Source organism: Rattus norvegicus, chromosome X, assembly GCF_036323735.1.
Source record: "Rattus norvegicus strain BN/NHsdMcwi chromosome X, GRCr8, whole genome shotgun sequence".
Taxonomy (NCBI): Eukaryota; Metazoa; Chordata; class Mammalia; order Rodentia; family Muridae; genus Rattus; species Rattus norvegicus.
The window spans coordinates 84,465,143-84,478,304 of NC_086039.1; the positions used below are offsets into that span (position 1 = coordinate 84,465,143).

General features: G+C 40.8%; 1 pseudogene; it reads left to right on the forward strand.

Annotated features, from left to right (window-relative positions):
* Positions 1 to 4,100: 4,100 nt before the first annotated feature.
* Gli2-ps1 (GLI family zinc finger 2, pseudogene 1) lies at positions 4,101 to 10,365 on the forward strand (annotated as a pseudogene).
* Positions 10,366 to 13,162: the final 2,797 nt, after the last annotated feature.

Consider the following 13,162-nt stretch of genomic DNA (forward strand, 5'->3'; position numbering starts at 1 on the left):
AGACAAAGAGTAAAACTTCTGGCTCTTATAAATATATGCTCCTTTATTGCATGCCTTGTATGTGTTATTCAATCTGACAAGCTCAAGAGAATAACAGCCAATTTTCCATCAGACTGCTGAAAGCAGTAGATATTTTTACTTGTCAGAGAATTTTCCTGAATCAATAGTAAATTGATTCTGAATGTTCTTTCTCATCAAATACTGTCAACATTACAAGACCACCTTATCATATTGCACACTGCTGAGATAGTTTTAATATGCAAACTTACAGTTATCTTGCCTCCTATTCTTGCTTTGAAATCTTTCTGGATGCAAAACATGCAGGCAGATCTATGATTGTGGTTACCAAGATGCTAGAAGTGTTCAAATCATTCCACATTTTAAAGCTAGCTAGAGGTGCATACCAGGTGCCTGTATATGATATTGTAGGAAATGCTATTGCAGCTCAGCTTGTACCTTCTTCTGTGAAAAAGGATACAAATACTAAGGGCCAGCCCCTGAAAATCAGGGTAGTTCTACCTGAATAGAAAACGTATTTTTCCTCAGTCCAAGTTTGTTTGACCAAAAAAAAAAAAACCTGGGGTAGGGGGTGGGGTTCTATTTCTTACAATGCCCAGGATACAATCCATCACTGAAGGAAGTCAAGGCAAGACTTCAAGATAGGAACCGTGAGGCAGGAACTGAACCAGAGTTCATAGAGGAGTTTTTCTCACTGCTTCTTTCCCATGGCTTGCTCAGCTGTCTATCTCTTAATGCCCAGGCCTACTTTTCCATGGATGATGCCAGCTCGCAGTTACATCAAATAGTAATTAAGAAAATGCTTTATAGATGTTTCCACTGGTCAATATGGTAGAGATAATTCTTCCAGTGTGATTCCCTCATCCCAGGTGAGTATAGTATAAATTAAGTTGATACAGGGGTAGCTGAAATATACTTTATTTAATGATAATTAAAGCTACTTCAGTGATGTTAAGAGGAAAAATTTATCTAAGCATCTAAATATATATTCTCCCAAGTAGAATTTAATGACAGATCCGAAAAGATCATTTGGAATTTGAAATATCATAGTTTAGTATGGGTTGAAGTTGTGCATATACTCATGAGATGTATGCCCTCTTTTATAGAACTACTTTATCAGATTTTCTATTTTCTCAAAAACTACCCATTTATTTGGAGCTTTCCGCTCATGTAATTGGGTAAAAATTAGTATTAAAGTTTTGAGAGGTTAAAAGTTGCTCCTTCTATAATAAACATTTGCATTTGGTCCCCGGTCCTTAGTACTTTTCAACATGCATACAACTTACTTGGTTCATTGACTTATGAAGATCCCAGCCCAATTTATTTAAAGTTTTAACCTTGCCAGTTGGGTTACATTTTTTATGACTAAGGTTCTCTTACTTAGAATGAAAATGCTATAAGCAGTATGTACTGACATGAAGCTTTTATTGGTATACAGAGTGTGCTAATATAAAATTTTGCCAAGGTTTTATGAGGCAGCCTGACACATCCTAAGCTAGCTTTGAACTTTCTATGAACCCACATAAGGCCCTAAACTTCTGACCCTCCTGCCTCTCTTGTCAATACTGAGATTATAGTTATATAGCATCATGCCAGGTTTATTAGGAGCATGGATAAAATACAAGGATTTATGTATAATAGGAAGACAATTAACCAACTGAACTAAGCTCCAAGCCCATATAACTTGTACATTTCTGATATTTATTCATAAATTAATGCTGAATTTGTCAGTCTTGGGGAATCATCTCATTTTATGCAAATGTAACTTTTCTACAATTACACAGTTTATTTTCTACATGATGCCTGCTGATCACTTTTTCTTAATTATTGAAAACAGCAGTTTTTGCAATAGTAATTGTGTGTTTTTACATATTCTACTTGTGTTTGTGATAGAAAGTTGAGGTTTGCACTAGTAGTATTCTTCATATCAGGCTCAAAAAATGTAATTGAATTTCTTATTTTTCAAAAATTGTCAAATGCATGAGTTTAAAACAAAATAACTCAAAGAATCAAATCAACTCTTTTGTTATTTCTGTATGTTTCCATAAAAAATGTTCTGAGCAGAAGCACTTTGATAAGTTCAAAGATGAATCAACATAATTTCTAGTTATTTTTAAAAATTAATCATATGCATACCAACATATACAGTCCTGTATGTGTGTATGAGAGAGATGGAGGCAGGGAGAAGGGAGGGAGAATGGGAGAGAGTAAAATAAAATATTTCAAACTAACCTCATGTAATCACATCTTGATTAGTAAATCTAAATTTAAACAGAATATCAGTTATTAAGTTATTTGAAATTTGAATAGTAAAAGATGGTAGAGTTCTGTCTTAGGGTTTTACTGCTATGAACAGACACCATGACCAAGGCAAATCTTAAAAGGACAACATTTAATTGTGCGTAGCTAACAGGTTTAGAAGTTCAGTTCATTATCATCAAAGCAGGAGTATGGCAACCTCCAGGCAGGCATGGTGCAGGAGGAGCTGAGAGTTCTACATCTTCATTTGGAGACTGCTAGGAGAAGACTGCCTTCCAGGCAGCTAGGACATGGTCTTAAAGCCCGCCTCTAAAGTGACATACTTCCTCCAACAAGGCCATACCTCCTAAGAGTGCCACTCTCTAGGACCAGAATAGTCAAACCACCTGAATATACCAGCAAGTGATTTTTAATTTTTTATCCCCTAATACTATGATTATAGTAATAAACAGGAATGTTTACCTTTTAGTATTGTATACTCAAGTATTTTGCAGATAAAATATGATGTCTAGGAATGGTTGAAAAATAAACCTGTATAATGGTGTGAAAGTTAGATAAAGCTAGCTGTTTCTTAATAGACCGTAAGATAATGTGTTCTTCAGTATATAATTTTCTTTATTTTGTGTTTGAAAATTTTCACAATAAAAATTTAAAGAAAAAGTAAATTTTTGTGAACCTTAGTTTGAATTACTGACATATATTAAACATCCTGACTTGTTTTTCTATTCCTATCAATTTGAAACAAATAGGTCCAACTTCCATATTGTATTTGGGAACTTTCTGAAAATTCTACTGTTAGTAATGATGTTTCACCAAAATAAGATATTAGATGATTAGAATTACTGTGGCTAAGCAAGACTATCTTTGCTTCTTTTCACTTATCTGAATAATATAGAAAAATAGTCATTTAATTCTTGAAATCACAATATGAGATTGCCTATATTGGGACTACCTGAGTTTGGGACTCTCAACATGGACAACCTAGGGATGTAAGGGGCCAAGCCTCTCTCAGGGAAGTAATAGATTATGTAATAATAGAATATTATTAATTTTCCTCAGTGATGAGGCCCCGATGAGTTTCACCACATAACAGTGGGTAGATCCACACCTATGACTATAAAATTGACCCCAATTAAATTCAATGGTTCACAAAATAAAAATTAAGAGACTGGGTAATGTGAAGAGGACTTTTGGGAGAAAAAATAAATATTGGAAGGTTGGTATGGGTGGGTGAAAATTAAAGCCCAAAATGTACTATGTTGTGGGACAGTAAAAGGCACCCTGGTTCCTGGTTGAGGAGGCTTGAACCCTGGAGACCCTGCAGGGACTGTAGGTGTTTCTATTAACACTCAGAAAACCAGTCCTAGCCTGCAGTCCTCCATAGATTTGTGACCATCAGTCATATAAAGGGCAACTCCCCAAGCCCCTCCACAGGTAGAAGATGTGACCACAGGTCATGTTGGATCAAGACAGATCTCCATTATAAAGAGGGACCTAAAGGTCTGGGGCTTAGCCAATGAATTTCCCTTCTCAGACACTCCTCTCGCAAAAGATATTTAATCTCGGGCCCACTCTGAGAAGTGGGGTATAGTTTTACTCATCCACTTTCTGTCATGGCAATAAACGCCTTAAAATCACCTAATGTCTTTTTTCATTGGGATCCCCAGAGAAGGCTATTGCCTACAGAGCTGCCAGGAAATTTCCCGAAGAAGGCTTTCCTTGGCTCCCAGCAGAAGCATCCAGCAAACTAGCTCAAGCCTACCACAGTCAAGCCACGGTTTATCCCTGGAGGATTCCTGGATGCCCAATAGCCTGAGAACTAGATGGCCCCAGCCTCCTTGCAGGCCCAGGGACATCCAAGTCAGCTACAGCTGTTTCATGCTCTCAGTCTGCGCTTCCCAGCCCCTGGAGCAGTATCCCATGGCTGCCCTGTGGCCTGACACGGGGTGTGGGATAAGCATGGTCAACTTTCCACAGTCTGCCTCCCCAAGCGGCCAGAGACCTGTGGCAGAGTGGACATAGTCCCCACCATTAATCCTACACTATGTACATGTTTGAAATAGCAAACGATAAATTTTGAAAAGTTCAACATTTAAAAAATGAATAATGAAGATGTAACACAGGAGCATTGGTGAGTTTAAGCAGAAGTTCTAGTGTGTAGGCATATCCATTCTCTGACGCTTAACAACTGTATAAACTGTTAATGTGTGTGTGTGTGTGTGTGTGTGTGTGTGTGTGTGTGTGTGTGTGTGTGTGTAGTATTAATTAGTGGGTTCAAATATGTAATTGACTACTACTGTATGATTTTAGTTAATTAATTTAGATAAAGATAATGAAAATAATGTAATGCTTCAACCTGAAGCCTTCTTAAAGTAAATTGCGTTATACTATGACCCCTCTCCCTTTATCTGAGCATGATATGATCTAAGAACCCCAGTAAAATCACAGATTATAATAAATTTTACACACTTCAAACTTTCCTGTATAGTTATTTTATAAGCCTAATTATTACATATTAACACATCGTACCAATAATCTTTGACATTTACATTGCAACAGACAAATGCACCAATTAATATTTACTTTTTTGGATTTGCAGCAATAGATTAGTTATCATCATAGATAGTAGAAATCAAAGCACTATTTTGTTTTCTTTATTGGAAAATCTTCACCCCTTCACATAATGTGAGCAATAATAGCTTATGTTTGTGAGTTAGAAATGTTGTACGGTAAAAATAAAAGTTTCCTGAATATAAGTGACTTAGTTTGGGTTTTATTGATGTGAAGAGACACCCTGTCCAAGGTGAGAATTAAAAAGAAAACCATTTAATTAGGGCTGGCTTACAGTTTCAGAAATTTACTTGAATATTGTCATTGCAGCATACAGGCAGACAGGGAGCTACATAAGAGAGAAGCACAGAGAAAAAGGAAGGTGGCAGTTTTGCTGCAAGAGTTTTACAGAAACAGGTTGAAGAAAGAACAAGTTAGACCTAGGTGAAGACAGGAGACATGAGGTGAAGACAGAAGACAGGAGAATGAGAAGGAGCCAGAAGATTAGAAGAGATTGCTAAAGTTAGTATGAGGCCAAGCAGAGCAATATAGGAGAGGACGAGAAGGAAGCCAAATTAAATCAGTCAGATTAGAAAGGAGTTTGGGCCAGAACAGCTGAGTTGAACCAATCAGCCAGAGATCAGAAAGAACTAGGAAGTGGTGATCTTATTAAGCAAGTATGTCTTAGAGGTAGAAAACATTCCTAGGCCTAGATAAGATTGTATGGATGACTAGGCCTATGTTAGCTGACAAAGAAAGTAAGCCTCTGAGACAATTACACAAGCATTCAACACATGAATATACTGGCAGGGGTGGGGTGGGGTGGGGTGGGTGCATACCTATTCAAACCACCACAGCAAGTGTGGTGGTACTACAGAAGTCAATTTGAGAATTGAATTGGATTTAAGTAATAAAGTATAGACAGTGGTTATATTGTATATACAGTAGACAAATTATTCATATAAGCATTTTGTAAAAGTAAAAATTTTCATTTAGATACTCAGAAAAGTGAATGCTTTAAAACTAAGGCATACTTGGTTTAATTTTTTTTAGTTTTGTGTTAATTATTTTGTTTATTAAAAGTTCAAATGTTGTCCCCCCCTTCCTAGTCCCTCCTCAAGAAATTCCCAACCCCATATCCCCTCTCCTTCACATGTAAGAACGTGATCCTCCACCCACTCATTCACTACCAACTCACCCCTCTAGCATCCTCCTTCTCTGACATCAAGAGTCCAAAGGAACAAGCACATCCCCTCACACTGTGGCCAAATAAGGCAGTTCTCTGCTACCTATGTAGCGGAGGCCACAAACCAGCCCATGTATGCACTTTGGTTGATGGCTTAATCCCTGGTTGCTGTGAGCAGTCCTGCTAGTTGATACCATTGTTCTTTCTAAGGGATTAGAATCCCTTTCAGCACCTTCAGTCTTTCCTCTATCTCTGCCATTGGAGTCCCCAGGTTCATTTTAATAGTTGGCTATAAGTATCTGCATCAGTATTGCTCAGGATTTGGCATCGCATCTCAGAAGACAGCCATACCTGGCTCCAGTCTACAAGCACATCTTGGTATCAACAGTAGTGTGCCCGGTTGGTGTCTGCACATGGGATGGATCCCAAGGTGGGGCAATCTCTGGATGGCCTTTCCTTCATTTTCTGTTCCATTGTTTGTCCCCATATTTCCTTTATACAGGAATAATTCTGGGTTAATTGTTTTTAGATGGGAGGGTAGCCCCATTCCTTAACTGGGGACCATTTATTTCTACTGGAGGTGGTCTCTTCAGATACTATCTCACTGCTAGTGGGCATCTCAGCTAAGGTCATCTCCACTGGGTCCTGGGAGCCTCTGACATTCCTGGTATCTGGGACTTTCTAGTGATGCCTCTCATCACCTCACAGTGATGGATATTTTTATTTATCCTCCTGGCCTTTTGGGTTTCTCTTTTGTCTCCCCCCTTACCTCATCCTGCCTACCGTTTTCCCTCCCCTTCCTGTCTCCCACCCAGGCACTTCCCTCACTTTACCTCCTGTGATTATTTTGTTCCTCCTTATACGTGGGATTGAAACATCCACACTTTGGCCTTTCTGTTGAGCTTCATATGGTCTGTGAATTGTATCATGGGTATTCTGTGCTTTTTGAATAATATCCATTTATCAGAGAGTATATGCCATGTATGTCCTTTGGAGTCTGAGTTACCTCACTCAGGATGATATTTTCTAGTTCCATCGATTTGCCTTCAAAATTCATGAAGTTCTAGTTTTTAACAGCTGAATGGTATTCCATTGTTTAAATGTACCATATTTTCTGTATCCATTCTTCAGTTGAGGAATAATTGGGTTGTTTCCACCTTCTGGCTATCACAAATAAGAATTCTGTGAACATAGTGGAGGATATGTCCTTGTGATTTGATGGAGTCTTTTTTGGGTACATGCCAAGTAGTGGTATAGATGGGTCTTCTGGTAGAGCTATTTCTAATTTCTGAAGAACTTCCAAATTATTTTCAAAGTGATATTACCTCCTTGCAAAAACACCAGCAGTGGAGGAGTGTTCCTCTTTCTCCACACCCGCACCTGCATCTGCTGTTAACTGAGTTTTTGATCTTAGTCATTATGATTGGTATAAGGTGGAATCTCAGGGTTGTTTTGATTTGCCTTTCCCTGATGATTAAGGATGTTCAACATAGATTCCTCAGTTGAGAATCCTCTGTTTAGCTCTGTACCCCATTTTTTAGTTGGGCCATTTGGTTTCGTGCAGTCTAACTTCTTGAGTTTTTTTCTATATTTTGGATATTAGCCCTCTATTGGATGAAGTGTTGGTGAAGATCTCTTCCCAATCTGTAGGTGGCTGTTTTGCCCTATTGACAGTGTCTTTTGCCTTACAGAAGTTTTCAGTTTTATGAGTTCTCATTTGTCAATTGTAGATCTTAGAGTCGAGCTGTTGGTGTTCTGTGCAGGAAATTTCCCCCTAAGCCAATGTGCTTGAAGCTAGTTCCCCTTTCCCCTTCTATTAGATTCAGTGTTATGTGATTTTACGTGGAAGTTCTTAATGCACTTGACTTGTGCCTTGTACAGGAGATAAAATTGGATTAATTTGCATTTTATACACGCAGAACACTAGGTAAACCAGCATTCTCTGTTGAACATGCTTTCTTTGTTCCACTGTATGATTTTGGCTTCTTTGTCAGATGAACAGGGGTATGGGAATATATTTCTGGGTCTTCAATTCTATTCCCTTTGTTGACCTGTCTCAGTACCGATACCATGTAATTTTTAATCACTATTGCTTTGTAGTATACCTTGAGGTCAAGGGAAATTACCAACTCTTGACTTGGTTTGGATTTTCAAGACAGGGTTTCTCTTTGTAGTCTTAGACCATACTGGCCTCAAACTCAGAGATCCATCTGTTTCTGCCTTCCAAATGCTGGGATTGAAGGGATGCCATTCACACACTTGGCTGTTCATTAAATTTTTAATGTTAGAATTTTAATTATGTATGTGTGGATATGTGCAGGTGAGAGCAGGTAGAATTTGAGATTAGTAGAGGGCATCAGATCCCCAGAGCTGGTTATAGGTGATTATAAACTGCTTGATGTGGATGCTAAAATCTAAACTCTGGTCCTCTGCAGGATCAGTACAATTTTTAACTGCTGAGCCATCTCTCCAGTCTTCACTTATGAAATTTTTCATTAATATTTTAAAGTTATCATTGTCATAGGTAAGAAGCCACATGTTACAGTAATGACAGAGTGTAAAACCACATAATCTGGGAAATAAACTGACCACAATCTTTTGCACTTTGCCTGAGTCTGCTTATTTACATAATTTAACCTAGATGTAATTTCCCATAGCATATTCATCAACTTTGTATTTCTTTAAGAAATATGCTAATGGTGGCCTGCATTTACAGAGCCACTCCAGCGTAGATGGCAACCTGACCCACCATGCCTACTCTCCGTGACCTCCTAGCATCAATGAGAACGTGGTGATGGAAGCCATGGCTGCTGGGGTAGACGGTGCAGGGCTAGAGTCTGACCTGGGGCTGGTGGAGGATGACCTCGTACTGCCAGATGATGTGGTACAGTACATTAAGGCTCACACCGGTGGTGCCATGGATGACAGCATGCGGCATGTATATCCCGCAGAAGGTACTGGCTTCCCCGAGAATTCTAAACTGCCCAGTCCCAGGCTACAAGGCCACTGCAGGCTAGCGGCTGCTGACTCCAACATGAGCCCTTCTGCTCCTGGGCTGGGAGGCTGCCAGCTGAGCTACAGCCCCTCCTCCAGCCTCAACAAGAGCAACATGCCTGTGCAGTGGAACGAGGTGAGTTCTGGCACCGTGGATGCCCTACCCACCCAGGTGAAGCCACCCCTTTTTCCTCACAGCAACCTGGTTCAGCAGAAGCCAGCCTTTGCCCACTATCCAGGCTATAGCCCACAAGCCCTGCAGAGCGGCTCTGGAGGTCTAGACAGCACCCAACCACACCTACAGCTTCGAGGGGCCCCCTCTTCATCAAGAGGGAGCTACATGCAACAGCCTCGACTGCCAGCTACAGGCAGTCAGTGCCTGGGTGTGACTGCAGCCATGAGCCCTCAGGCCAACTACAGCCAAACCCACCACCAGCTGAGTCCAAACGTTGTCAGTGGATCTCTGAACCAGTTTGCCCCCTCCTGCAGCAATATGGCAGCCAAGCCCAGCCACCTGGGACTCCCTCAGCAAATGGAAGTTGTCCCCAATGCCACCATCATAAGTGGCCATCAGCGGGAACTTAAATTCATCCCTGGCTGCGGTGTCTCAACCTCACTCAGTCCTGGGCTATCCCCAGCAGGACCGCTACCAACAGTGCTCTGGCCTTCCGTCATCCTATCAGCCTAGCTTCATGGAGTCCCAGCAGAACACGGGCTTTGGTCTCATGCAGCCTCGGCCACCTCTGGAGCCCAACACAGCTAGCCGTCACCGAGGAGTACGTTCTGGGCAACAGCAGTTGTATGCCAGGACCGCTGGCCAAGCCGTGGTCACATAAGCCAACCAAGAGACAGCAGAAGCTATGCCCAAGGGAACAGCAGGGACCATGGTATCCCTAACTCCTCAGCCATCTCAGGACACAGTGCGGTCACAGGACCAGAACATGCTCTACTACTATGGCCAGATCCACATGTGTGAACAGAATGGAGGCTGCCCAGCCATGCAGTCCCAGCTGCCACAACCACAAGGTTGCTCAGACAATATCCAGCCTGAGCCTCTGCCTTCACCAGGAGTCAGCCAGGTGTCCAGCACCATGGACTCCTGCTCCTGCGCCCCCCCCCCCCAGATTGACTTTGATGCCATCATGGACGATGGCAATCACTCAGGCTTGTTCTCTGGTGCACTGAGCCCAAGCCTTCTCCACAATCTCTCCCAGAATTCCTCACACCTCACCACACCCCGGAATTCCCGGACACTGCCCTCCATCCCCGCGGGCATCAGCAACATGGCTGTTGGTGACATGAGTTCCATGCTCACCAGCTTGGCTGAAGAGAACAAGTTTTTAAATATGATGACCTAGAGGCTCCTGGCTCCTGGCACAGCAGAACTGAGCAAAGTTAACTTCTTGGAATACAAGGGTCTAATTTAGTCTCCTTGTCCAAATGTGTTAATTAGGTCTGAGAGAGTTGGGAAGTAGCGGGTTCAGACTTGCACATATTTTAAGAAAAGATTTAGGGGCATCCTCTCCGTTGTTCGGCCTATTTTTCGGGACACTGAAAAAGTCATATTCAGAAAGAAACTCGTTTACATGAAGCTTGCCAGTCTTTGATGTCTATGAGATTATTAGGTTCTGGCTTCTTCGCCTCTATTATTCAGCTAATGAGAGAGTATTTTGGCCAACGGCTTTCTAAGTACATGCCCAAAGAAGGGAGGGGAGCCACTTTGGGTTTGAATCTGAGACCATATTGGGTATTCGCTCTTCTGAGAAGATAGGTTTGCCATTCTACCACCTGCGAGGAAAAGGGATCACTGCTTCTCCTGGATTCGTCCATGAAGTTCGCCAAGGTTGCTCACCACAGAGGAGGAAGGTACAACCCCTGGGATATCCTGGAGTCTCCTCAGTTACTGCTAGCATCTCCACTCCTTAGGCAGGGTAGGACCAGCCGATTTCCTGAGTGGAGAAGAATGAGTAAAACACATATTTTACTATGGGGGTGGGGGGCTCTCCTAGCCTGTTTACAGTGTTCTGAAGTATACAGTGAAGCCCTCCCCCAGGAAGAGGACTTGTGTCTACATACCTGGGGTTTCTGTAGACTAGGAATGGACAGGGCCTCATGGTGAAAGAGGCCTTCCCCAGGCAAAGGAGGTCATGTGTTTACCCGCTTCTGTTTCTCCAGCGCACTATCTGACCACTCTCCCGTGGGAGATTCTAGGGCTCCTCCACACAGTGCTGGTGGCCAGCAGTCAGTACTGAACCACCACATGCAGCCTCTGTACTTTCTGGTCCCCTGGCCTCTCCCCTCCTCTCCAGGTTTTTTGGCACCGACCTGTGATGACATGCACAGTGTTTGTGAGGGAGGGTGAAGGGATTGATTCTTTGACTTTGAGGAACTCTGGACTGAATTTGCTTGTTCAGTATGGCCTGGCCCCAGATTAGAAATGGCATACAGAACTGACTCCAAAAAGAATCAGTCCAAGTGCCCTGCAAGGTGAACCCATGACTCTTCCCACACACATGTCCACATCCCAGACCTGTCCCTCTGAGTTAATAGAAACTTTGCCAAACCAAACCTCACCACTCAGAGCTTCCTTCTGGCCGTGACCTTGACTGCAGTGAGGAACTTCTTAACAGAGTCTGGAACCCCTGTGTCCCCTGGGCAGCAAACTTCTCTGTTTACAATCCAGAGACAGGACGAATTCTAAACAACAGCTCTAGGCCATGCCCATGGGTCTCTGGCTCTCATGGTGTGGGCTCAATGCCTGGCATAGACCCCAGCTCCCCTTTCTCTATCTGTATCTATTTTGTGTTGACATAGTCATGCCTGAATATACTGTGGATGAATCATCCAGCCAAATTTATATTGCCAAACATTTTTAGCTTTTTCTACATGCTATAAATTGAGATGACACGGTCAACTTGTAAATGTCTTTTTTTGTACATTAAAAATATTTTTTCTTAAAAAAACGAAATATGCTAATGACCACAACCACAAATATTTATTACCTGCTCATTTGGTATTTGACAATTCACTCAAGTAAACAAACAAATAAAAATACTGACTATATCTCAGTATAGATCTAAAATAAACTTTATTATGATTTAATTGATCTAAGTTTGAACTTTAACAGTTTGCAAAATAAAGATATTCTTTTCACAGTGCCAAACAGATAGAAATATTGCATAGGTTAAGGAAAAAAATCAAATGCACAGGGTTTAAGAAGATGTTATTTTCTTACATTGTATTATTAGAAACACTGGATTTTAAACACATTAATTCCTGAAGAAACTTCAAAACTGAATTTTTGGTAATTTTTAATAAACTCTGTATTTGGTAATGCAAAATAAGCCATAGCAAACTAAGGCATGATTTGTATGCATCAAATCCCCAAATCTTAAATAAAATCACAACAAGTTAGCAAAGGGTACACTTTGAGAAATTTAAAAGTCTTATTTTCTTATACTTGGTTAAGTTCTGTAAGAGAAAAATACTTTCTGGCTGCAATCGGATCAATCAAATTGTCTAGGTTCAGTGAATTCCTACACTTTCTTGCAGCAATAAACAGTGTTTTAAAGCTCAAATGCCTTGTGATATGATGAAAAGTGAATTTTTCTATGTTATTAGATATTTTGTCACAAGTAAGAGAGAATATTGTAAGTTTCTTAAGAAGTTTCAGGAATTTAGGCCTTTCAAGCATATTTCTCAGTCTGGAATACTTCAACTATTTTCTTAGTTTCTTTTATCCTACAGATTTTAACCTTAAACTGTCAGTTATTTTATAATACTGGCCATCTTCTTCTCACTCTGTTTAGAAAGCATGACCATAATTGTCTATGTGTCTTCAGCATTTCCTGGATTCAGAGTTCACAAAAAACTGCCTTAGGTGTTATTCTTTCTTCAGTCTCATCTATCTAAATTAAACAGGAAAACTAATAAGGGTTCAATACCATTACAGAAATCACCAACTTTTAAATGTTTTTATTAGCATGTGACATAAAAATTGTTTTATGACATTTTCATATATATGTGAGAGATGTGTGTTTTGACTCTATTCAAAATCCTCTTCATTCATTCCCCATTAACTTCTTTCTGTCCCCTCCTATTCTGGTAAAACTGTTTTCTTTTCTCAAAAACCCTCTCCTTTTACTTTCCCTATAC